The sequence below is a fragment of the Lathyrus oleraceus genome, chromosome 5 (genome assembly GCF_024323335.1).
Source record: "Lathyrus oleraceus cultivar Zhongwan6 chromosome 5, CAAS_Psat_ZW6_1.0, whole genome shotgun sequence".
NCBI lineage: Eukaryota > Viridiplantae > Streptophyta > Magnoliopsida > Fabales > Fabaceae > Lathyrus > Lathyrus oleraceus.
The window spans coordinates 135,335,315-135,362,867 of record NC_066583.1 but is presented as its reverse complement, the minus strand read 5'-3'; the positions used below and the strand labels follow the sequence as shown (position 1 = coordinate 135,362,867).

The window sequence follows — 27,553 nt, the reverse complement described above, 5'->3', positions numbered from 1 at the left end:
TACTTAGACGTTGTGTGAAAATATGTAAAGTACCTACACTTGACAATGTTGCTAACCCATTGACAAAGCCTCTTACGCAGCAGAAGCATGATGGCCATACTAGGTCAATGGGCATACGGGGTATGCCTGATTGGCTCTAGTGCTAGTGGGAGATTGTTGGTGTAAGCCCTAGAGGCCAATACTTTTGGTACTTGTATCGAATTATTTAAAGGCATTTTCTTTATTATGGTTGATTAATAAAGTCCCTAGAATAGATAGTCCGTTTAATGTATTAAGTGTGACTTAATCATGAGAACACATTAAACATAAGGACACTATTCTTAAAGTATCCGTAGTCGAGCTTTAGTGTGAAGTGGGATAACATTAAAGCATTAAGACTATTATGTTTGTAGACTGATGATCACATCTCATGGATCATGGATAAAGAGTTATCAAGTCTTAAACATAGGTATGAATATTAGGAGTAATATTTATACCGGATTGACCCGCTATGAGAATACTATATAGAAAGTTATGCAAAGTGTCATAAGTTATTCTCATGGTGATAATAGTGTATACCACTCTTCGACCTGAAACCACTATGGATCCTAGATGTAGAGTCGAGTGCTTTATTGCTGATCCAACGTTGTCTGTAACTGGATAACCATAAAGACAGTTGATGGGTACTCCACGAAGCATGCTGAGGGACATGAGTGTCCTAGATGGAATTTGCCAATCCTGCGTAACAGGATAAATGTCTATGGGCCCAATATTGAACTGGACAAGGGTGACACGGTCTATACCTTGTGTTCAATATAGACATAAGGGCAAAGGGGTAATGATACACATAATTATTACCACAGGAGGTTTTGTCAGATCACATGACATTTTCGTGACTTGGGTAGCAGTGATGTGTTACTAGATACCACTCACTGTTTATTATGTTAAATGCGTGATTTAATATAATTGCCAACGCCGCGAAAACCTATAGGGTCACACACAAAGGACGGATTGATGAGAGATAGAGTAACTAAGGAACACCGTAAGGTACGGTGCACTTAAGTGGGAGACGAAATTTGGTAAGGTACCAAATACTTAAGTGATTTTGGGCATATTATAAGATATGGGCCAAAATACACTTAAGTGGGCTTTTTGGCTTGAAGCCCACACAAGTGGTTCTATAAATAGAACACCTTAGGTAGAAGCATTGTCACTCCAATCCACTCAGACAGAAATTCAAGTAGAGACTTGGAATTTTGTTTCCCTCTTTCTCTCACTCAAAGCCTTCACTCATAACAGCTAGCACTGCGATTGAAGGAATCCGTTCGTGTGGACTGAGTAGAGACGTTGTCATCGTTCAACGTTCGTGATCGCCCCGTGGATCTGTATCAAAGGTTTTGATCATTATCAGAGATCTGCACCAAAGGTTTGAATCGCCACAAGAGGTAACGATTCTATCACTGATCATGCCCATTCGTAAGGATCACTAAATGGAGAAATTTTTAAATTCCACTGCGCCTTGGATGGCAATTCTCCTACAGAATGAATATCTAAGACCGGTATGAGCGTAAGAGATATCAAACATCCGAAATCATCTGAGGAATACCTAAAAAGGTATACTTCAACTCAGGAAAATCTGACTCCACAGGGGGACAAAAAGTCATAATAGGGAGCAAAAGGGAAGGAACACCAGGGATGCCGGTTACTGGGCATATAATAGGTGACCAACCAAGGCGTGAATTGGGGAATATTTCCAAGACACTTATCATCCGAAAAGAGGGCTGGAAAAGCAGACTCGATTACAGGATGGGCATTCGATTCCACAAAAGGAGATATGAATCTTACTCGATTGGGGAAGAACAAAAGACTTCGACCAAAGAGTGCATGAGATATATTATCTATTACCGTCAGAACATAGATAACATACTCGCATGGAAGATTATCCACAACCGATTACTGGGTTAATAAAGGATAAATCGACCAAAAGAAAAGGGGCATCAAGATACCAAAAACTAGGTATAAAATGATGACCAATCAAGGGGAGAAACAATCATTACCAGCCAAGGGTAAATGAAAGATGACTCACTGGGGATACTTTGACAAAGGCAACGATCCGAGAGACATATCACCGGTTACTGGGAGATATACTCAGAAGGTGAAGGAATATCGATACTGAATATTGGATAAAGATAACCGTCAATGAGGGGATTACATCTATCGGATATGGGGTAGAAAACCGCGGAAGAGTAACCGTCATCAGTTAGGATGAACAAAAAGGTTAACTTTGCAAGGGGATAAAATAAGGTTTACAACTACCGGTATAAGGGTAGAGAACCAAAGAAATAGGATTTATAACTACCGGTATGAGGGTAGAAGGCCACAGAAATAGGACTTATAACTACCGGTATGAGGGTAGAAGGCCATTGACTCCTCCGGAGAAAAGATGGACGATTACTAGTTACTGAGCAATCATTCATTTAAACTACGGGGAAGTGCAGTGAAAATATCAAGAAGCCAATCTAGGAATAAACTAGAGAGGCACGATGAAACAAGACTCATCCCTATGAGGATATAACTCAGGGGGGATTCCATCCAATATATGTGTTGGGAGGAACAGGAATAATAATCATCCACGAGGACATAACTCAGTGGGGAATAGGAAAGGAAGGATAAATACTTTCTGCTTATGGGGCTGACTCTACATGGGGAGATCAGACACAAACATCCGCTTGGGGAGATATATTACCACCTAGCAGGAGATAACAAACAAAGATATATGGCAAAGAATGCAATGTGAATATCTGAGTGTTAAAATTATGTATATATGTGTGGTTTATGTATGATGAATGCTAACAAAACAGACATATCTAACACAAACAGGTCCAAAGATTGACGAACAAACATCCGGTACTACATCATGATCACTACGCCAAACAAGACCTTAGACAGCGCTTTTTTTGGCCTTAGACAGCGCTTTAAAGCGCTGTCTAAACCTCCGCTGCTAAAGGTTTAGACAGCGCTTTTTTAAATCTTAAAAGCGCTGTCTAAGCCCCCCCCCCCCCCTTAGACAGCGCTTTGTCCAAAAGCGCTTTCTAAGACCCTCCTATTTTAATTTTTTTAGGTATACCTTAGACAGCGCTTTTGGCCAAAGCGCTGTCTAAGGGGGGGGGGGGGGCTTAGACAGCGCTTTTCAAAAAGCGCTGTCTATGCCCCCCCTATTTTAATTTTTTTAGGTATATCTTAGACAGCGCTTAAGGCAAAAGCGCTGTCTAAGGGGGGGGGGGGCTTAGACAGCGCTTTTCAAAAAGCGCTGTCTAAGCCCCCCCCCTTAGACAGCGCTTTTGCCTAAAGCGCTTTCTAATCCCCCCCTTAGACAGCGCTTTTTACAAAAGCGCTGTCTAAGGTATACGAAAATTTTTGAAGCTTTTGTTTTAAACCACATTTTTTCCAGGTTTATAAACCATTGTTCAAATTAAATCACTATCCAATGTGAGAATCTCAATCAACACCATTGTCACGCTCAAAACATGACATCTGGAGTATGAAGTTTGTTGGATAATACTATATATAAAACGTGGGGGAGAAAGGAAAAATATAGTCACAACATGCATACATGATAAGTTGGCAGCTTAGCAAACATAAAACCTCTAATGCTACGTAGAAAATACAAATCAACATAGGATGATTAAAAAACCGGTCTTAAAGCACGAGTCATGGCCAGAATGGCACCTCTCCCATCACTAGGAGGTTGAGTAATGTGATATGCATCCCCTAATCAAAATCCATATGAAACGAAGTCAATCTAATATAAAACTAAGATTAGGGAGAAAATTTAGCATATCCTGCAACAAATTACCTGACATCCCATAGCCACGAATCTCTGCATAGATTTTGGCTCCTCGATTTTTAGCATGCTCAAGTTCCTAAACAATAGGGGAAACATATAAACAAACAAGAAAGACCAGACTATAAACAAATAACTGAAGAGGAATTGGAGGGATAGATACACAATAAATTTTTTAACTAACCTCCAAGACCAAGACTCCAGAACCTTCTCCTATCCTGAGTAAGAACACAACATGGATATAAGCAGCATGACAAACAAACCAATAATTTGAAGTCAGAAAATGAAAACTAAGCAAAACAAATTAATTAATATAAGTAACGAATCTGCAGTGTTGTTATACTCACACAAACCCGTCTCGGCCACTGTCAAATGGCCGTGATGCTTTCCTGTGGCAATGAGTTATACTTTGTAGTCAAGGCCCGGGACCTGCAAGTTTCCAATATCAGGTTTTAAAGCATCAGAGGAACAAAGGACAGAACTAATATGGTGGTTGGCACTAACATAAAACACAGGATGGTGGCTACAATTTACCTGCAGAATCCTGCAATTGACAATGCATCAATGCTCGACTCAGTCCCTCCAGTCACCATAACATCTGCATCCCCAAATTGAATCATTCTCATTGCATCACCAATAGAATGTGATCCAGTAGCACAAGCAGTGACTGCAGCATGATTTGGCCCCTGTATTCAGGAATAGGGAAAAAGTTCAATTCATGATTAATAATGATCACAAAGGTCAGCATAGAAAAATATGTGAGTAGCTCTGCAACAAAAACAGCAATCAGCTTTAGTACCTTATTTTTCAGATGTTTTTTTTTACATATGTTAAAACTTATAATTGTTCTGCCAGGAGATATATCATGATTGACTAACCAATCCCGTAAAACATGTTTGACATAAGTCACATAACTATATCCAAAGTGATGGGTAAAAGAGTTATATCTTTGTTTCAGAAGGCTGCTAACCATTTCTCAGTGGATATGATGTTACTTTAATATTTAAACTTAAAAGAGTAAGAAACATGGGAGTAAGAAGATATATTGTAATGAACAAATAATCTCCACGCTTAAAATACAATAATTTGCACATATGATGCATAGGTACAGATACGGTACCCGGTACGAGTACGGATAGCGGTACAGGATACACCATTTTTATATTAATCAAGGTACGGGTACGTTAATAGAAAATAAGAAATTCTCTATAAAATGTATTACTAGGGAATTAAATTGTTCAATTCACAACACAACATCCCAATAAAAGTTTAAAAGTAAAAATTGTGTTAAGTTACAATAACTAAGAAACTAAAATACATAAACATATTATATTAATATATGAGAAAATTACAAATTTCACTCGAAACAGAATAATGAGAAAAAAGTAAGTACCACGAGTACGGTAAGAGCAGAAAAAATATTACCCCAATTTCATTACACCTACTGACAAAGTATTCCAGCAGATGAGTCCCTCTAACCCTTTCTTTCTCTTTCATGTTCTTAAAGTCTTCATTAGATGCATAGATACTATCCACGTCCTCGTAACCTACAAGAAACAAAACACATGTCCTTTATTTTGCTTTATAAAAAGTAAATATATGCCTCACTGGATTACATTCATGTTCAAAACAAAGGGTCAGATCACAGAAACAAGAAGGAAAATGCAAAACAGAGAAAGATACTTTCCCTCAGCAGGCTATCAAAGCTAGAGCTGATAAATTTTTCATCACCGGAAATGTTGATATTGGTAACATTAAAGACCAAATACCATAAGGATGCAATATGGTAAACAACTTAAGATGTATTTTAGTGAACAACTTAGTTAAGCACTTATAATATAAGTGTTGTCCATGGTGGTCCATGACAGAGAGCAAAAATACAGCCATACCCGCTACTTAGTGACGCCACCATAGCAGATTATGGCGGAAAAACCCACAATGTCGGCCAATATTTATCATTGCGGCGAGCACAAAAATCACCACTGATATCCATCATAGGTTAGGTTATACTTGGCTAAATAGTTTAGTTAAGCGCTTGTCTTTTGAGTACTTATGAATAAGCTATTTCATACAAACTATAATGTTTTCATAGGTTATCCTAGAGAACTTATTGCAATAACTCGAAAACAACTTATAGACATATCATAAGCTATTTCTATAAATTTTTCTAACCACTCACACAAGCTCAAATGATCAACAGAAATTACATACAATAAATTAATTCGAACAGAAATCAAGAACTGAAATTAAAGAAGAAATAACAGCAAAATATCGAGTGGCATCTCCTCCAGCTACTTTATTAAGAATCTAAGCAACTATATGACTAGTTTGGAAATTCCAAGGACTTCCCTCAAAACAAACAACATATGTAACTGGGAAACAGAGTACCAAGGGTCATGTTCTCTGTTGACTTTTAAATTACAACTTTATTTAATGATGATATTGAAGACATAAAAGGTGCCAACATTGCCAGTGTAGTGAGAAAAATATAGCAGTAATGAATGTCATTATTAATAGGCAAAAGAATAATTTTTTTGTTTAAATTGAACAAGTCTTCCCTTTTTCATTAAACCCGCAAGAGTCCTCTATTTTACAGTTACACTTCATAAAACCTAACTTCAATAGATGATCCCTAAACAAAAGCAAGCGTTTTCATTTGTTAAAGAAACATTATCATATGATAAAATATCGTTATTCGGTTTAAATATTCTATACTCCAGGATCCCTTCTACTAAAGGATAAACTTCTGCAAATTAAAACTGAGCATATGTTACCTACACATCTAAATGAATAATAAACCAATCCTTGAAGCACCTTGACTCAGAGCCGGAGCTTGTTAAGATGAACTTTTATTCAACCAAACAAGAAATAATGCATTCTCAACAAACAATATATATTTTCAAACATGTTACAAAAACTATAAACGATTTATACTCAAAATCAACATAAGCAAAGTCACTGTGACATTTCAACAAACACCATGTTTGCAAACTCAAGCCTATGATAAAAAAAAATAATCCTCATCAACAGTATCAAAAGAAACAAGTGAAGAATAGCAATTAATTTGTCATCAACAAAATTTTATCACCATTAAACTTTTACCAGCAAAAAATTAACATCGGTCAAACAGTGAAAAAAAGGAGTTATAACAAGAATGCAGAAATGAATGGGTATGTGAGTTACCTTTTCATTGAGGAAGAGGGAGATAGATATAGAGAAGTGCAATGGCTTTGTGTTCTCTGACGGAGGTGAACGGCGGCGCTCTGTCGGAGTTTAACGGCTGTGAGTCGGCGAGCCTTGTCGCAGTTTGTGCTGTAGCGAGAGGTGGGAAAATTAGAGTCAGCAACTAATTTCAATACAAAAACCAGATTGGAAATTGTATCATTAGACAAAATTGTGCGTTAGGTTATAGAAAGAAGGACCTCTTGGCTCGTTTGGGATCAACGGTCCACAATTGGGCGAGTTTATCAGGGGACACAGCCTTCTTAGATTCGATTCCTTCCGATTCCTTCCGATTGAGATCGACGGTGGAACGGAGACGACATCGTTGTGTTGTTGTTGTTTCTGATTCGGTTTGAACCCGGGTTTTTTCTTCTTCTTCTTTTCTCCTTCCCGCTCACTCTCACACTTGCGGTTCTCTTCTCTTCTTCTTCTTTTCTCCTCCCCGCTCACTCTCAGAACTTTTGGTTTTAAATTTTTTTTTAATTGAAAGACTTTAAACAGCGCTTCCTCAAAAGCGCTGACTAAGGTCTATATTTAAAAGCGCTTTCTAAAAGCGCTGTCTAAGGGGGGGTCTTAGACAGCGCTTTCTAAAAGCGCTGTCTAAGACCCCCCCTTAGACAGCGCTTTCATTATTTTTTTAGAACATTTTACGTGTTTTATTTTTATTTTAACCTTAGACAGCGCTTTCTTTTAAAAGCGCTGTCTAAGATGCGCTGTTAAAAAACCTTTTTGGCGTAGTGGATAGAGAAAGCCAGGCCCAGTGGAGGACATCCAATCTGATGGGGACCAGGAAACAAGGATCTCTGCAGGGGAACGAATATCAGTCATTCTAGTTGGGGGCAGGATCATCGCACAGATAAAATCCGCTGCAAAAGCAACTCTACTAGGGAAATTATCAAAGGGGATAATGGATCTCTGTGGGGAACAACCACCAATCAGAAGCTTCCAAGGTCACCATCAAACACTGCACTACCAAAGAGATCCCATCTGCTGAGGAGGAAGGATCACTACTTCTACTGAAAGAAAGAGGGATGAATACCTTTACCAAACACTACGCTCGGGAGGAAACCACAAACAGGCTCCGGAGGAAGAGGATACAAACATGTCAGGAATATGAACAAATGTCTTACCTTGTTGGGAATCATACCATCTTTGGGAGAGCACTGAAGACATACCCAGTATCTTTTTATCATTGTGAATGTTCACTTTGTTTAAAAACAAGTTATGAAAACTTATTTATTTGTTTAAAACAATGATATTTCTCAATTAAAACATGCAAAACATTTGTTGAATATAAACAAATAAGAGTGCAAATAATTGGATAAAGGCTCAAATTTATTTGATGGAATGGTAGTCTACAAATGGCGAGACTCCATAGATCTTTACAAATTTGAAATTGGTGATATATATTGGAAAAGCACTACATTGAACATAATGACCATTTCTCCACCAACTCTGAATCCGATGTATTTGAAGCTTCAGTTGACGATGACTGAGTGAGAATCTCCGACAGACGAAACTTGTATAGCAAAGTCTTGTCAAGATGCAGTTACTTGCCAAATCCCTATATTTTTTTGCCTAGATTGCCCCAGGGTGAGGTACTCAATCTAGCGGGATACATATTCATTTTTTTATGTCTCTAAGTTTTGCCTGGATCGCCCTTTCGGGTTTTCAATCCACCGAGACGCTCATTTTTGCCTAAGCCTCCCTTTTGGGTTTTCAACTTAGCGAGCTATTCTGTTTTTATTTTTTAGGTGAAGTATTTCTTGACTGCATCTGAATTCACAGGACGAGTGAAATCCTCCCAATCCATAGTTGTAAGTATCAAAGCACCGCCTGAAAAGGCTCTCTTAACAACATATGGACCTTCATAGTTTTGAGTCCACTTTCCCCTGGAATCGAGCGCGAAAGACAAGACTTTCTTGAGCACAAGGTCACCTTCTCTGAACACACGAGGCTTGACCTTCCTATCAAAGGCTTTCTTCATCCTTTGCTGATATAACTGACCATGGCAGTCAATCTCTTTTCTTCTATCAAATTCAGTTGGTCATAACGACTCTGAACCCATTCAGCATCAGTCAACTTGGCCTCCATCAAGACTCTCATTGATGGGATCTCCACCTCTACTGGGAGCACAGCCTCCATGCCGTAAACAAGAGAGAAAGGGGTTTCCTCTATTGAAGTGCGGACAGATGTACGGTACCCATGCAAGGCAAATGGCAACATCTCATGCCAATCCTTATACATAACAACCATCTTCTGGATAATCTTCTTGATATTCTTATTAGCAGCTTCAATAACCCCATTCATCTTGGGTCTATAAGGAGAAGAATTATGATGTGCTATCTTGAACTCGCTACACAACTCCTTCATCATCTTGTTATTCAAGTTAGATCCATCGTCAGTAATGATCTTATCCGGCACACCATAACGGCATATGAGTTGATTCTTGATAAACTTCACCACCACCTGCCGGGTCACGTTTGCATATGATGTCGCTTCAACCCACTTGGTGAAGTAATCAATTGCTACAAGAATAAGCCTGTGACCGTTGGACGCTTTCTGCTCTATCATGCCAATCATGTCAATTCCCCACATGGAGAAGGGCCATGGTGATGAAATCACATTCAGAAGTGTCAGAGGAATATGAATCTTATCCGCATAGATCTGACACTTATGGAATTTCTTCACATATTTGCAGCAATCAGACTCCATTGTCAGCCAATAGTAGCCTGCTCTCAACATCTTTCTAGTCATTAACAGGTCTGCTTCGTGTCTATCCACGCATCTGAGCAGAACCATTTTAAAATTCCTCTTATAAAGCACATCTCCATTGAGGTAGAAACTGCCTGATAATCTCCTCAGAGTCTTTCTATCTTTCACAGATACCCCAGGTAGGTAAATCTGGCTCTGAAGAAAACACTTGATGTCCTAATACCATGGCTTATCATCTTGTACCTCCTCTACTGCAAATACATGAGCTGGTCTGTCCAAGCGCATCACGGTGATATTGGGAACTTCATTCCAAAGTCTTACCACAACCATCGAAGCAAGTGTAGCAAGCGCATCTGCCATCCGATTCTCATCTCGAGGAATATGATGCAAGTCAACCTCAGTAAAGAATGTTGAAATCCTCCTCGCATAATCTCTATATGGGATGAGGCCAGGCTGATTCGTCTCCCATTCACCCTTAATCTGATTAACAACAAGGGCCGAATCACCATAAACATCAAGATGTTTGATCCTAAGATTGATACATCCTTCCAATCCCATGATACAGGCCTCATACTCAGCCATATTATTCGTGCATTTGAAAGTTAGCCTTGCCATAAAAGGAAAATGTGTGCCCTGATGAGTAATAATCACTGCCCCAATACCATTTCATTATTGATTTACAGCGCCGTCAAACACCATGCTCCATCTGGAACCAGGCTCTGGCCCTTCATCGAGCGTAGGCTCATCATAATCTTTCATTTTCAAATACAGAATCTCCTCATCTGGGAAGTCAAACTGAACAGACTGATAATCCTCAATTGGTTGATGTGCCAAGTGGTCAGCCAAGATACTACCTTTAATAGCCTTCTGAGCTCGATACTCAATATCATACTCAGATAATAACATCTGCCAATGGGCGATCCTCCCAGTTAAAGCAGGCTTCTCAAAGATGTACTTAATTAGATCCATTTTGGATATCAACCAAGTCGTATGATTCAACATATACTGGCGTAAGCGCTTAGCAGCCCAAGCCAAAGCACAGTATGTTTTCTCAAGCATTGAGTATCGAGACTCACAATCAGTGAACTTCTTGCTCAGGTAGTAGATAGCGTACTCTTTCTTCCCTGATTCGTCTTGCTGACCAAGGACACAACCCATTGAATCTTCAAGGACTGACAGATACATAATTAATGGTCTCCCTTCCACAGGCGGTGACAGAATCGGAGGCTCAGATAAATACTCTTTAATACTATCAAAGGCCTTTTGGCAGTCCTCGGTCCAATCATGAGACTGATCTTTCTGGAGGAGCTTGAATATTGGCGCACATGTGGCAGTCATGTGGGATATAAATCTGGAAATATAATTCAAACGGCCAAGAAAACCTCGGACTTGCTTCTCAGTTTTGGGCGCAGGCATTTCTTGTATTGCTTTGACCTTGGCAGGGTCAACTTCAATACCTCTCTCGCTGACAATAAAGCCCAATAACTTGCCGGAACGGACTCCAAATGTACACTTGTTCGGATTTAAGCGGAGTTTGTACTTCCTCAAACGCTGGAGGAGCTTCAACAAGTGTTCTACATGTTCAACTTTCGTTTTCGACTTGGCAATCATATCATCAACATATACCTCAATCTCCTTGTGCATCATATCATGAAACAAGGTAGTCATAGCTCATTGATACGTGGCTCCAGTGTTCTTCAAACCGAAGGGCATCACTCGATAACATAATGTTCCCCAAGGTGTGATGAATGTTGTCTTTTCCACATCCTTGGGTGCCAATTTAATCTGATTATATCCGGAAAATCCATCCATAAATGAGAAGACATTGAATTTAGTTGTATTATCTACCAACATATCAATATGTGGTAGAGGGAAATCATCTTTCGGGCTAGCTTTATTCAAGTCTCTATAGTCTATACACATTCAGACTTTTCCATCTTTCTTAGGCACGGGCACAATATTGGCCACCCATTGAGGATATGTAGAAGTCACCAGAAACCCCGTATCAATTTGCTTCTGAACTTCCTCTTTAATCTTCACTGCCATATCAGGATGAGTTCTTCTGAGCTTCTGCTTCACAAGCACGCACTCAGGCTTCAAAGGCAGGAAATGTTGCACGATATCAGTATCCAGACCAGGCATGTCTTCATACGATAAGGCAAAGACGTCGACGTATTCTCGTAGCAACTCAATCAACCCCTTCTTAATAGATTCTTCCAGGAGTGCCCTAATCATCACTTCTCGCACACAATCTTCAGACCCTAAGTTAAATGTTTCCAGATTTTCAAGATGCGGCTGAATGATCTTCTCTTCATGCTCAAGTAGACGGGTAATCTCGTCAGGAATCTCTTCAACATCATCTTCTTCTGCCTCAAATACAGGGAACTCAAAGTTGGGAGATGGTGTTGGATCATTATGTTCAATGGGTTTGATTAAACTGCATAATGATTTTGGATATAAAGAGATTTTAGAATTCAAGCAAGGAAAATCATTATGCAGATGAAAAGATTGATTTTATTCCTATTTTAGGGTATTATGTGATCACCAATTTCATGCAAAAGCGAAAAGGGAAAATAATTGAAAAACAAACATTTAACATGAATTTATTGAATGAAAATATCATTGTATTTATGCGCCAACAATGTCATCACTCCTCCTTTTGGCATAGGAGAAGGGTTTTTAAACACAATGAATATTACTTTGACTTATGGATAACTGTCGGAATATCCACAGCGACCCAATTATTGCAGATCCCTCCAGGGATGATGAAGTTGCCAGAATCCTCTATATCCTCTTCTAGAATGGCAACAGCCTCTTCATCTTGACCAGTGTGGATGAATCCACCACTCTTGAACAGCCCTTGCTTGTTGAAGACACCAAAAGAATAGCCTATGCCAGCCCTAGATTTGTTGTCTTCCAGCTTAATCATTTGTCCCAATCCATCAGTTGCACCATGCTCAATGGCCAACTTTGCATCTTTATAGGAAGCGAATGAAGAAGTTCCCTTCTTAATAGGTTCAGCAATAGATAAAGCTTGGAACGGAGTTCCAAATTCATCCTCAGCATCTATGTAAGAGAAGGAAGACAAATGGCTTACCAGGAGAGCCTTTTCTCCCCCTACCACCACCAGCTTCTTGTTCTTCACAAACTTCAATTTCTGGTGTAGGGTGGATGTCACGGTGCCTGCCTCGTGAATCCATGGTCTGCCCAATAGACAACTATACGATGGGTGAATGTCCATAACCTGGAAGGTAATCTGGAAATCACTTGGTCCGATTTTGACTGGGAGATTAACCTCTCCAATCACAGTTTTACGCGACCCATCGAAAGCTTTCACTACCACTCCACTCTGCCTCATGGGAGGCCCCTGATATGATAACTTTGCAAGAGTGGTCTTTGGCAACACATTCAATGATGACCCAGTGTCCACCAGCACATTGAACATGGCGTCATCTTTGCAACTCATAGAAATGTGTAATTCCAAGTTGTGGTCTCTTCCCTCCTCGGGGAGATCAGCATCACAAAAACTTAAATTGTTACAAGCGGTGATGTTTGCAACAATACTGTCAAATTGCTCAATTGTGACGTCGTGATCTACATACGCCACATCCAAATAGGTAAATCAGGACAAAACTAAAATACTCGATCCAAATAGGGGATGACGATTTCATTGAGGAAATACGTGCTTCAACTCACTGGGGAAGAAATGAACTTCAACACAGGAGTAACATAAGTATATTATCCATTACCGGCTACTGGGTAAGGAGATAACATAATCTGACAGGGAGGACATCCGTTACTAGTTAGGGTAAACATATCAAGGATGACTCGCTGAGGGACACAAGACGTGTATTCCTTACCAGTTACTGGGTAAGAATAGTCTGCTAGGGAAAAGCCAAATAGGATTTACAACTACCAGTTACTGGGAAGAAGACCGAAGGAAGAGGATATTTGTCATCGGTTAGAGTGATCATATCAAGGATAAACTCAAAGGGAAGAAAATCTGTCATCGGTTAAGATGAACATATCAAGGATAGACTGTCGGGGGAAAGTAGGAATTACATCTATCAATTACTGGATAGAATACCAAAAAGAGAATATTCATCATCGGTTAAGATGAACATATCAAGGATAGACTCCGAGGGGAGAAATAGGAATTACATCTATCAGTTACATGATAGAATACCAAAAAGGGAGATTGTCCGTCATCGGTTAGGATGAACATATGAAGGATAGGCTCCACAAGGGAAAGTAGGATTTACAGCTACCGGTGTCGCATCTCGAAAAATACGATTCCTCGTGATGGTCGCGGAAAAATGTGTTCGAACAGAGTTGCCACCGAACTTTATTTATCCCAATGAACAAATAGGAAAATATCGATAAAACCTTTAGGAAATAGAATAATAGTCGTCGCAACCATATTTGGGTTCGGAAGTGGATTACGTAAGGGGAAGGTATTAGCACCCCTTACGCCCGTTGTACTCAACGGGAACCTTTTAGTTCTAATTTGCGTTTCGAGTGTTAATTTATGTTTGTTTGTTATATTTGAGTTATAAGACATTGAAAAATAGAAACGGATGAGAACCTCATAAAGGGAAAGGGGAGGTTTTTTATTAGTGTGCTTGCGAAGATACAACAATCTCTTGCCTACGTATCTTTATGGTATAATAAGGAAATCAGAGCATTCAAAGTTCGGGGAACTACGGTTGGTTGGTGTCTTTTACCGAACAGTTGTTTAGATCGCGTTCTAAAGGCTAAACGTTGGCTTGTCTACTCTCGGCGGAGGCTTAAGCACTAGTTTGTTATGCGCATTAGAAAAGATTAAACAGTGTTATTTATGAAAAGAGTTTTGATGACACGAGGGTGACAAGTTGGATTAATGTGTTGGATATTTTGTTTGATTGGTTATGATGCTTTTGGTTGGATGACGATTACTCGGATAGTCGAGTAAGACAACTCGTATCCCAACAGTCGGGAAAGGGAATAGAAGACTCTAGACCACTTTCTTTTTCATCCTTAATTATAGGAAAGATTTGATAATAGTTAAGGTGTTTTGGACGGATGACGGATACTCGGATAATCGAGTAAGATAACTCGTATCCTAATAATCGGAAAAGGGAATAGAAGACTCTAGACCACTTTCTGTTTTATCTGAGTATTTATGAAAATAAGGTTGTATAAGGTTGACGTATTTTAGAAAGAATGACAAGTACTTGAATGGCTGAGTAAAACAACTCATATCCAAGCATTTGAAAAGAGGAGTTGAAAGCTCAAAACCATCTCCTTTTTCGTATAGTTTGTTAAGAAAATGATTTGACTTACGATATGAGTTGGCGGAAAAATGACAATTATTCGACTGACCAAGTAAGAGAACTCGTATTCAAACAATTGGGGAGAGAAGTCGAAAACTCAAAGTCATCTCCCTTTTCATTTCTCTATTATGAAAATAATTTGATTTAATTGGGTTTGGAAGTTTGTAGAGAAACGACAATTATTTGACTAACCAAGTAAGAGAACTTGTATTCAAATAATCGAGGAGAAAAATTGAAAACTCAAAGTCATCTCCTTTTTCCTTTTGTTATTATGAAATAGTTTGATTTGTTTGTGCTTAGGTGGATGGAAATGACGACTATTTGACTAACCGAGTAAGAGAACTCGTATTCAAATAATCGAGGAGAGGAATTGAAAACTCAAAGCCACCCCCCTTTTCATTTCCAAATGAAATGGTGTTTGATTGTGATTGGGTATTTTAATTTGATTTGGATAGAAATACTCGACACTGGATCGAGGTTTTAAATTGTGTTTGCGAATAAATTGGGTTATTATTGGTGTATCAATCATCTACTCGATTAATTAAAATCGAATAGGTCTCATTGTAAGAAAGCCCAAGAGTAAGCTATGTGAGGTTGATGGCGATGCTTAAAAAGCGATCGACTTACAAAGGTGTTTGAAAATAGGCTCGACATGGATCGAGAGATATGTGATTTTAATAGTTTAAAGTGGTTTTAAATTGATGATGGAATGGAATGGAATCGAATTTTATATTATGAAAGCATAAAAGTAAACACTTAATATATAAAATTTATGCTTTATGCTTTATGCTTTCAAAAGTAGACACTTACTTTTGGTTTACTTCTTAAAGTGGTATTATGAAAGTGGTTTCAAAAATATAAAAGTAAATCAAAAGTAAATTTATATATAAAATTGAAAGCATAAAGTATACTTTATATTTAATATCAAACTAAAAAAACAAAATGTATATAAAACTTAAATAAAAAAACAAAATATATATAATTTAAGAAAACAAAATGTATATAACTAAAAAAATAAAATGTATATACATATATGTGAAGCTCATTGACCGAAGTATACATATAAAATTGTAAATAAAAAAACTAACAGTATAATATATATAAAAAAGTTATGATAGAAAGTAACAATAGTATAAAACTCAATGGAAACTAAATCTAAAACTCAATAATACATATACATGAATAAAATTTAAGATAAAAGTATACAATATGAAAATGAATAAAACTAACAAGCAGCAACAAGTAACAGTAACAGTAAGACAAACCAGAAAATAAAATGAAAGATGTACAGATAAACTCTTACACAGCGAATCGGCGACCGAAAGTAGAAACAAATTGTTGAATGTGTGTGGTTGGAGCTGTTGTGTGAATGGCGGATTGAGTTGTATAGTTGTTTATGTGTGGTTTGTTGGAAAGAGAATGATGAATAGGTTTTAGAATGGTGTTGTGAGGAATAAGGGAAAAATGGTGAATCGCCGGTGGGTGAAGATGAAGAAGATGAAGGTAGCTTGTGGTTTTTTTGGGGAAGAAGAGAAAACTTTGTTGAAGGAGGAAGGTTGTTGTTGGCTTAAGGTGAGAGAAGAAATAGGAAGATGAAGGAGCGGCGGTGCGTAGTGGAAGGTGGTTTTTCTAACACCCTTCTAAAATACCCCAATAATTAATTAAAACAACAAAATATGAATCAGAGTAGATATGCAATTTCAGGGTGTCACACTTGACACTTCACACCATTCACCAAAATAACTTGTCATGCCCATTTATTAATCAAAATAAAACATTGCATAATTCGCAGCGGATAGAAATCTAACAACATGCAAACCATGTAACACATTACATGTAAAATCGTTCAACAACCAAAAATGAAAACAAAGTAAAACATCCCGTCCCGATGTTACATATACCAGAGCATGACCCACTAAGGAACTACACTAGACTCCAAGCACTAGCTTCTACTCAATCACTGCTCGTTACCTGAAACATAGTTGTAAGGGTGAGTTCCTCAATCGATATAATAAGCATTATAAAATATCATGTAATGCTAAGTAAATTAACACATTCATCACCCTAATCATATCACACATTCAGCAACGGCAACATCAACTCATAATCATACTCAACACAAACACAAAACACACGTATAATATTGGAATACATCCATTCATATCATACGCCATACATACATTATGAAATGAGACTCCATGCATGCGGTACCGACTATTCGTGAACACATAGTTCAACCTCACCGATCAAACCCAGATACGGCTACCAAGCTCACTAGTCCCACTCATTTGAGACCTAGTGACTCACTCACTAATTCCTCACAATGGGAATTAGCTACCACCATAAAGGCTATGTTATGCACGCTAAATCACCTAGCATGCAAACATCAACGACAATCCACAATGGACATATGCTCACACTCTAAGCCATAAACAGTCCATCCACAATTGCATACATAATAGATATATTCACAGCATTATGCATACCATCATACATCATCAGCATATTTATCACAGAATCCTATCATGTCATGCCAAATAATAAATCACAGTATTAGCACACTCTACTAATACCTATACTGCTCAAAACCACGGGAAATGATCTCTACTATATCATACATGCAATATATCATTCACCAATATAGGCCAATCATCAAATATGGACACATAATTCCATTCCAAAACGTACACAATATTTAAATATCAATTTTTCACTTTTCAAACAGTGTTAACCTGTTAACGCATTTGGTTAACCTGTTAACGCAAGACAGAATACAATTTTTACAGTATTTCAACAGTGTTAACCGGTTAACGCCCTGGGTTAACCCGTTAACGCAAGACAGAATACAAATTTAACAGTTTTTCAACAGTGTTAACCGGTTAAAGCCCTGGGTTAACTCGTTAACGCAAGACAGAATACAAATTTAACAGTTTTTCAACAGTGTTAACCTGTTAACGCCCTGGGTTAACCCGTTAACGCAAGACAGAATACAAATTTAATAGTTTTTCAACAGTGTTAACCTGTTAACGCCCTGGGTTAACCCGTTAACGCAAGACAGAATACGCTTTTTGGCAAATTATAACAGTGTTAACCTGTTAACGCCCTGGGTTAACCCGTTAACGCAAGACAGAATACGCTTTTTGGCAAATTATAACAGTGTTAACCGGTTAACGCCCTGGGTTAACCGGTTAACGCAAAACAGAAAGTTGTTTCTGCGCTAACAACGAACAGAATGCAGAATTACCCGCATTTTTCGCCGTTGGAGGACTTCCGGACCTCCGATTTCGATTCTGTAAAAAGCTATACGTCCAGGAAATTACGACTCACCCAATTATAGATTCATTCACAGTTTTAACATAATTTATTCATCACAATTTCTAACCTTATTACATCTAATTCCTACGAATTTTCTTCAATTATAAACCCATATCTCATTCATCCATAAGTTTACAATTTGCAGCATTCATCATCCTAATTAGAGTCAATTCAATGGCTTATTACTACCCATTACATGTTAACCCATAATGCCCATTAAACGACGATAAACCCCCCTTACCTGAGTTAATCCGGCAAATCCTTTAACTTCAAGCTTTTCCCTTCTTCAACCCTTTTTCTCTTGCTCTTCCTTTTTGCCCTTTTTCCACTTTTTAGTCGCTTCTCTGTTTTCACGTGAAAAACCTTTTTACTAAATGGGACTCTTTACTGATTCCAAAAATCGTTCCAATTCCAACTTTATTATTCCAATAATAATAACCCAATAATATTCCAATTATTTAATTAAATTAATAAATATACTAATAATAATATATATGAATAGTTTATCTTTTATTTTGAAAAATAATACCCTCTCATTCATATTATCATTATAATATACTATTAAACTTAAATTAAATAATTATCATATTTTATCGGGGTGTTACAACTCTCCCCCACTAAAAGAGTTTTCGTCCTCGAAAACATACCTCAAGCGAATAACTCTGGATAAGACTCCTTCATGTGACTCTCAAGTTCCCAAGTCACATTGCCACCTGCTGGTCCTCCCCAAGCTACCTTTACCAAAGCAATCTCTTTACCCCGCAACTGCTTCAACTCTCGATCCTCGATCCTCATAGGTGATGTTTCAACAGTCAGGTTATCTCTCACCTGTACATCATCTACTTGGACCACATGCGACGGATCAGGAATGTACCTCCTCAACTGAGACACATGAAAAACCTCATGCAAATTCGCAAGTGACGGCGGTAAAGCGACACGATAGGCTACCTCCCCTATCCTCTCCAAAATCTGATAAGGACCAATAAATCGAGGTGTCAACTTCTTCGACTTCAAAGCTCGACCAACCCCAGTTATCGGAGTAACACGAAGAAACACATGATCTCCCTCTTGAAACTCAAGTGACTTCCTCCTCTTGTCGTGATAACTCTTCTGACGACTCTGAGCAATCCTCATCTTCTCCTGAATCATCTTAATCTTTTCCGTAGTTTGTTGAACAATCTCCGGTCCAACCACAACACTCTCACCGGACTCATACTAACATAAAGGTGTCCGACATCTCCTACCATACAAAGCTTCAAACGGTGCCATACCAATGCTCGAATGAAAACTATTGTTGTAGGTAAACTCAATCAAAGGTAAATAACAATCCCAAGCACCTCCCTTTTCCAAAACACAAGCCCTCAAAAGATCCTCCAGTGACTGAATCGTCCTCTCAGTCTGACCATCAGTCTGAGGATGATATGCAGAACTCAATCTCAGCTTAGTTCCCAAAGCCCTCTGCAAACCTTCCCAGAACTTCGATGTAAATCTAGGATCTCTGTCCGAAACAATACTCGACGGAATACCATGCAAACTTACAATTTTCTCAATATACAACTCAGTTAATCTCTCTAACGGATAATCCATTCTGATCGGAATGAAATGAGCCGATTTAGTCAATCTGTCAACAATCACCCAAATAGCTTCAAAATTCTCAATTGTCCTCGGTAAACCAGAAACAAAATCCATACTGATACTATCCCACTTCCACTCTGGAATAGTCAACGGTTGCATTAGCCCAGACGGCTTCTGATGCTCAATCTTTGACTTCTGACAAGTCAAACAAGAATAAACAAAACTCGCAATTTCTCTTTTCATTCCCGGCCACCAAAATAACTTTTTCAAATCATGATACATCTTCGTAGCCCCAGGATGAATACTCAGGCCACTACGATGTCCTTCCTCAAGAATACTCTTCTTAAGTTCGGTAACATCCGGAATACACACCCGATTACCAAATTTCAAAACACCATTCTCATCAACTCTGAATTCACCACCTTGACCTTGATTCACTAGAGTCAACTTATCAACCAAAAGCACATCGGATTTCTGACCCTCTCTAATCTTATCCAGAATACCACTCGTTAACTTCAACATTCCCAATTTAACACTATTGTGAGTACTCTCACACACCAAACTCAAGTCTCTAAACTGCTCAATTAAATCCAATTCCTTAACCATTAACATAGACATATGCAATGATTTCCGACTCAATGCATCAGCCACTATGTTTGCTTTACCCGGATGGTAATTCAAACCAAAGTCATAATCCTTCAGAAACTCTAACCATCTCCTCTGTCTCATATTCAGCACTTTCTGATCAAACAAATACTTTAAACTTTTATGGTCACTGAAAACCTCAAATCTTGACCCGTACAAGTAATGCCTCCATAACTTCAGAACAAATACCACAGCTGCCAACTCTAAATCGTGTGTCGGATAGTTCCTCTCATGAACCTTCAGTTGTCTCGAAGCATAAGCTACAACCTGCTTATTCTGCATCAAAACACCACCCAAACCCAACAATGAAGCATCACAGTAAACCTCAAATGGTTCCGACGGACTTGGTAATATCAGAATAGGAGCAGTAGTTAACCTTCTCTTTAACTCTTGGAAACCTTCTTCACATTTTGAGTCCCAAACAAACGCTTGCCCCTTTCTAGTCAACATCGTCAACGGTAACGCCAACTTAGAAAATCCCTCAATGAATTTCCTATAATAACCTGCAAGTCCAAGAAAACTCCTTATCTCAGAAACTGACTTCGGAGCTTCCCACTTAGATACCGCTTCTATCTTAGAAGGATCAACAGCAACACCACCTCTTGAAACCACATGACCAAGAAAACTAACCTCTTCTAACCAAAATTCACACTTGGACAGTTTAGCAAATAACTTCTTTTCTCGTAGAACTCCTAAAACCATTCTCAAATGTTCAGCATGCTCTTCTTCAGATTTCGAATACACCAAAATATCGTCAATAAACACCACAACAAACTTGTCTAGGTACGGATGGAAAATCCTATTCATATACTCCATAAATACCCCAGGCGCATTAGTCACACCAAAAGGCATTACAGAATACTCATAATGTCCATACCTTGTTCTGAAAGCAGTCTTCTGAATATCCTCAATTTTCACATGTATCTGATGATACCCCGCTCTCAAATCTATTTTGCTGAACACACTCGCACCAACCAACTGATCCATCAAATCATCAATCCTCGAAAAAGGATACCGATTCTTGATCGTCACTTTATTCAGTTGCCTGTAGTCCACACACAACCTCATAGTACCTTCTTTCTTCTTAACCAATAACACTGGTGCGCCCCACGGTGACACACTCGGACGAATAAATTTCTTATCCAACAGATCTTCCAGCTGACTCTTCAATTCAGTTAACTCAACAGCAGACATACGGTACGGAGCCATCGATATCGGCCTAGTACCAGGTACCAAATCAATCGAGAACTCAACTTCACGCTCTGGCGGTAATTCATTCACTTCTTCAGGAAACACATCAGGAAAATCACACACCACGGCTAGATCGCAAATCGCCAGTTTATCTTTAGCCTCCAAAGTCGCTAACAGCATAAACAACTCTGCCCCATCTGCTACTGCCTCATTCACCTGCCTTGCTGATAGAAACAAACTCTTTCCTTCCTCAATCTCAGGAAAGATCACAGTCTTATCAAAACAGTTGATATAAACTCGGTTAAACACCAACCAGTTCATACCCAGGATAACATCAATTTGCACTAGTGGAAGACACACGAGGTCCATCCCAAAGTCTCTACCAAAAATACTCAAAGGGCAATTTAAACAAACTGAAGTAGTAGTCACTGAACCCTTCGCAGGAGTATCAATCACCATACTCCCATGCATCTCAGATATCTCTAATTTAAGTTTCACAGCACAATCCAAAGATATAAAGGAATGAGTCGCACCTGTGTCAATAATAGCTACAAGAGGAAAGCCATTAATATAACACGTACCTCGGATCAAACGATCATCTGCAGAAGTCTCAGAACCCGATAAAGCAAAGACCTTGCCTCCCGACTGGTTCTCTTTCTTCGGCTTAGGACACTGTGGACTGATATGACCCACCTCTCCATAGTTGAAACAAGTCATAGTCTTCAACCGGCACTCTGCAGCCAAGTGACCACCTTTGCCACACTTGAAACACTTCTTCTCAGTACTGGTACACTCATGGATACGATGTCCAGCCTGACCACATCTGTAACACTTAGCAGGGGCACTGGAGTCTCCCCCACTAGGTCTCTTCATCCCACTCTGTCTCTGGAAACCTTTTCCAGCTGCATACGGCTTCCCACGATCATTCTGATTCTTGCCTTTCCTATCAACCCTCTGCTGATAGCTCTCCGCTCTGGCCTTGGTATCCTGTTCAAAAATCCTGCAACAGTCAACCAAGTCAGAAAACACTCTAATCCGCTGATACCCAATAGCCTGCTTGATCTCGGGACGTAACCCGTTCTCAAACTTCACACATTTTGAAAATTCCCCAGTAGCCTCATCATAGGGAGTGTAATACTTCGACAGCTCTGTGAACTTAGCAGCATACTCAGTAACAGACCGGTTGCCCTGCTTCAATTCTAAGAACTCTATCTCTTTCTTTCCTCTGACATCCTCTGGAAAGTACTTCCTCAGGAATCTCTCTCTGAACACCGCCCAAGTGATCTCAGCACTCCCAGCAGCTTCCAACTCAGTGCGGGCAGCAACCCACCAATCATCTGCTTCCTCTGACAGCATATGCGTACCGAACCTGACCTTCTGGTTATCGGCACACTCAGTCACTCGGAAGATCCTCTCGATCTCCTTCAACCACTTTTGAGCACCATCTGGATCGTATGCTCCCTTGAACATTGGAGGATTGTTCTTCTGGAACTCACTCAGTTGACGAGCAGCTCCCAATCCCACAACATTCGGATTCCCTCCAAGTACTCCAGCTAGCATACCCAGAGCCTCAGCAATCGCAGCATCGTCTCTACCTCTTCCAGCCATCTCTATTCTGAAAACCCAACAAGCTAAAACAATAAGTACTGATAGGGTTACACAACACCTATCACATACAGGGAAACAGAATAATTACGACTCGACTCGACCGACTATGCTCTGATACCACTAATGTAACACCCTTCTAAAATACCCCAATAATTAATTAAAACAACAAAATATGAATCAGAGTAGATATGCAATTTCAGGGTGTCACACTTGACACTTCACACCATTCACCAAAATAACTTGTCATGCCCATTTATTAATCAAAATAAAACATTGCACAATTCGCAGCGGATAGAAATCTAACAACATGCAAACCATGTAACACATTACATGTAAAATCGTTCAACAACCAAAAATGAAAACAAAGTAAAACATCCCGTCCCGATGTTACATATACCAGAGCATGACCCACTAAGGAACTACACTAGACTCCAAGCACTAGCTTCTACTCAATCACTGCTCGTTACCTGAAACATAGTTGTAAGGGTGAGTTCCTCAATCGATATAATAAGCATTATAAAATATCATGTAATGCTAAGTAAATTAACACATTCATCACCCTAATCATATCACACATTCAGCAACGGCAACATCAACTCATAATCATACTCAACACAAACACAAAACACACGTATAATATTGGAATACATCCATTCATATCATACGCCATACATACATTATGAAATGAGACTCCATGCATGCGGTACCGACTATTCGTGAACACATAGTTCAACCTCACCGATCAAACCCAGATACGGCTACCAAGCTCACTAGTCCCACTCATTTGAGACCTAGTGACTCACTCACTAATTCCTCACCATGGGAATTAGCTACCACCATAAAGGCTATGCTATGCACGCTAAATCACCTAGCATGCAAACATCAACGACAATCCACAATGGACATATGCTCACACTCTAAGCCATAAACAGTCCATCCACAATTGCATACATAATAGATATATTCACAGCATTATGCATACCATCATACATCATCAGCATATTTATCACAGAATCCTATCATGTCATGCCAAATAATAAATCACAGTATTAGCACACTCTACTAATACCTATACTGCTCAAAACCACGGGAAATGATCCCTACTATATCATACATGCAATATATCATTCACCAATATAGGCCAATCATCAAATATGTACACATAATTCCATTCCAAAACGTACACAATATTTAAATATCAATTTTTCACTTTTCAAACAGTGTTAACCTGTTAACGCATTTGGTTAACCTGTTAACGCAAGACAGAATACAATTTTTACAGTATTTCAACAGTGTTAACCGGTTAACGCCCTAGGTTAACCCGTTAACGCAAGACAGAATACAAATTTAACAGTTTTTCAACAGTGTTAACCGATTAACGCCCTGGGTTAACCCGTTAACGCAAGACAGAATACAAATTTAACAGTTTTTCAACAGTGTTAACCTGTTAACGCCCTGGGTTAACCCGTTAACGCAAGACAGAATACAAATTTAATAGTTTTTCAACAGTGTTAACCTGTTAACGCCCTGGGTTAACCCGTTAACGCAAGACAGAATACGCTTTTTGGCAAATTATAATAGTGTTAACCTGTTAACGCCCCGGGTTAACCCGTTAACGCAAGACAGAATACGCTTTTTGGCAAATTATAACAGTGTTAACCGGTTAACGCCCTGGGTTAACCGGTTAACGCAAAACAGAAAGCTGTTTCTGCGCTAACAACGAACAGAATGCAGAATTACCCGCATTTTTCGCCGTTGGAGGACTTCCGGACCTTCGATTTCGATTCCGTAAAAAGCTATACGTCCAGGAAATTACGACTCACCCAATTATAGATTCATTCACAGTTTTAACATAATTTATTCATCACAATTTCTAACCTTATTACATCTAATTCCTACGAATTTTCTTCAATTATAAACCCATATCTCATTCATCCATAAGTTTACAATTTGCAGCATTCATCATCCTAATTAGAGTCAATTCAATGGTTTATTACTACCCATTACATGTTAACCCATAATGCCCATTAAACGACGATAAACCCCCCTTACCTGAGTTAATCCGGCAAATCCTTTAACTTCAAGCTTTTCCCTTCTTCAACCCTTTTTCTCTTGCTCTTCCTTTTTGCCCTTTTTCCACTTTTTAGTCGCTTCTCTGTTTTCACGTGAAAAAAACCTTTTTACTAAATGGGACTCTTTACTGATTCCAAAAATCGTTCCAATTCCAACTTTATTATTCCAATAATAATAACCCAATAATATTCCAATTATTTAATTAAATTAATAAATATACTAATAATAATATATATGAATGGTTTATCTTTTATTTTGAAAAATAATACCCTCTCATTCATATTATCATTATAATATACTATTAAACTTAAATTAAATAATTATCATATTTTATCGGGGTGTTACAGTTTTCGCGGAGAGTTCCACAGTGTTGTGGTGGTGAGAAGCGCCAGCGACGATTTTGTGATGGTGTGAGGTTTATGGTGGTGGACACGGTGAGGCGTGTGTTGGGGTTTTGTGAGGTGTGACGGATTTGCATTTTGGAGTGCCGGCATGAGGTTTGTGAGAGTTTCGCCGGTGGAGGTATGTGGATGGTGGCTGAAGGTTTTGTGTTTCTTCTTTTTCCTCTTTTACTACAGTATTTAGCAGAGAGAGTCTGTGAGAGTGATGGAGGAGTGTGTGGTAAGCGCTTCTTTTCAAGAAGAAGATGAGTGTTTTTTGTCTCTTCCTTTTGTTTCTTCCTTGTCTCCTTTTTGTAAGTCATTGGTGAGAGAAGAGAGAGGAGTCATTTTTTTGTGAGTGGGTTATGTTTGTAACTTGGCGTGTAGAGTGAGGGAAAATTCAAAAAAATGAGGATACTGAATGGAGAGAGGTGATGATGTGTCCGTGATGTGAGGTGAGTGAGACGTTGGAGAGTGTAGGTAGGTGGCGTGTAGAGTGAGAGAGAAAAGACAGAATGGGCAGTCTGAATACCAGCCGTAAAAAAAAGAATCCAATGCTAATTTCATTTTATTTTTTTAAAACAACTACCATTATTTAAAATTTCCTATTAAAAATTTCTAATAAGTATTTTGAATAAATTTTAATTACTTTAGTTGAATAATTAACCTAAAAAAATGATCTATTATAAATAAAAGTCGGATATAAATTTGCTCAAAAATTTAAATCGGGCACACTAAAATGATCAGTACAAAATATACTTATTGAAAAAATACAGCGTTTCTTTAAATTTTGAAATAAATTTTCACCGGTTTAAAAGGCTCAGGCGGGTCAAAACGCAACTGAAACAGCTGCTGAAAAATACAACGAGCACACCAAGTTAAACTACGTGAACCGTAGATTAATAATACTGGCGTCTGCAATTTTAATTTTGAAACTTTTTACCCGCTGATTTTTGCACGTTCTTGAGAATAGATTCAACCGATTTGTCTGTATTTTCAATAAATTCATCCTGACTGATAGCTCAGGTATTATTAATTATGGAATGCATGTCATGTTGTGCATATGACGCAAATTAAAAATGAAATCGATTTTACAAAAATTTAAATATGCCCAGACAAAACCGGTTACTAGGTAGAAGACCTCAAAGAGGAGGAAACCTGTCATCGGTTAGGATGAACATATCAAGGATTAACCTTCTAGGGAATGAAATAGGGATTACAACTATCTTTTTACTGGGTAGAAAACCAAAAAGGGAGAATATTTGTCATCGGTTAGGATGAACATATCAAGGATAGACTACCGGGGAAACGCAAGACGAATCCGTTGGGAAAAACAAGAGGAAGTAGATTACTATTATCGGGTATTGGGTAAGAGTAAAGTACTCGCAAATTGAGAAGAATATTACCAGTTACTGGGTAATAGACTCTCAGGGGACCAAAAGCATCGATCTAGGTAAGAGCTAGAAAGAAACGGTCAATCAAAGACTCGACCCGGTGAGGATACTGTAAGACCCCAATTTTGACCATAAGATCCCTCATGCAATTTCATCATATGAATTAGCATTGGGATCATACCTTGGCATCCTCCTTACCCCTCTCTCAGTGGGTTTGTTTTGGGAGTGATCACCAAGCACTATGTGATTGTATCATACTTGTATATTATCATTTTACTAACCAAAATACCAAAAATATGT

General features: G+C 38.6%; 2 long non-coding RNA genes across 2 annotated transcripts; both read right to left on the bottom strand.

Annotated features, from left to right (window-relative positions):
- Positions 1 to 3,675: 3,675 nt before the first annotated feature.
- Positions 3,676 to 4,210, bottom strand: LOC127078364 (uncharacterized). The gene is made up of 4 exons (XR_007787835.1): positions 4,171 to 4,210; positions 4,008 to 4,041; positions 3,836 to 3,902; positions 3,676 to 3,750 (listed from the first exon to the last, which is right to left on the bottom strand). It is a non-coding gene; the product is annotated as an uncharacterized LOC127078364 (long non-coding RNA).
- A 1,042-nt stretch (positions 4,211 to 5,252) lies between these two features.
- LOC127078363 (uncharacterized) lies at positions 5,253 to 7,425 on the bottom strand. Its single transcript, XR_007787834.1, has 3 exons — positions 7,246 to 7,425; positions 7,007 to 7,135; positions 5,253 to 5,370 (listed from the first exon to the last, which is right to left on the bottom strand). It is a non-coding gene; the product is annotated as an uncharacterized LOC127078363 (long non-coding RNA).
- Positions 7,426 to 27,553: the final 20,128 nt, after the last annotated feature.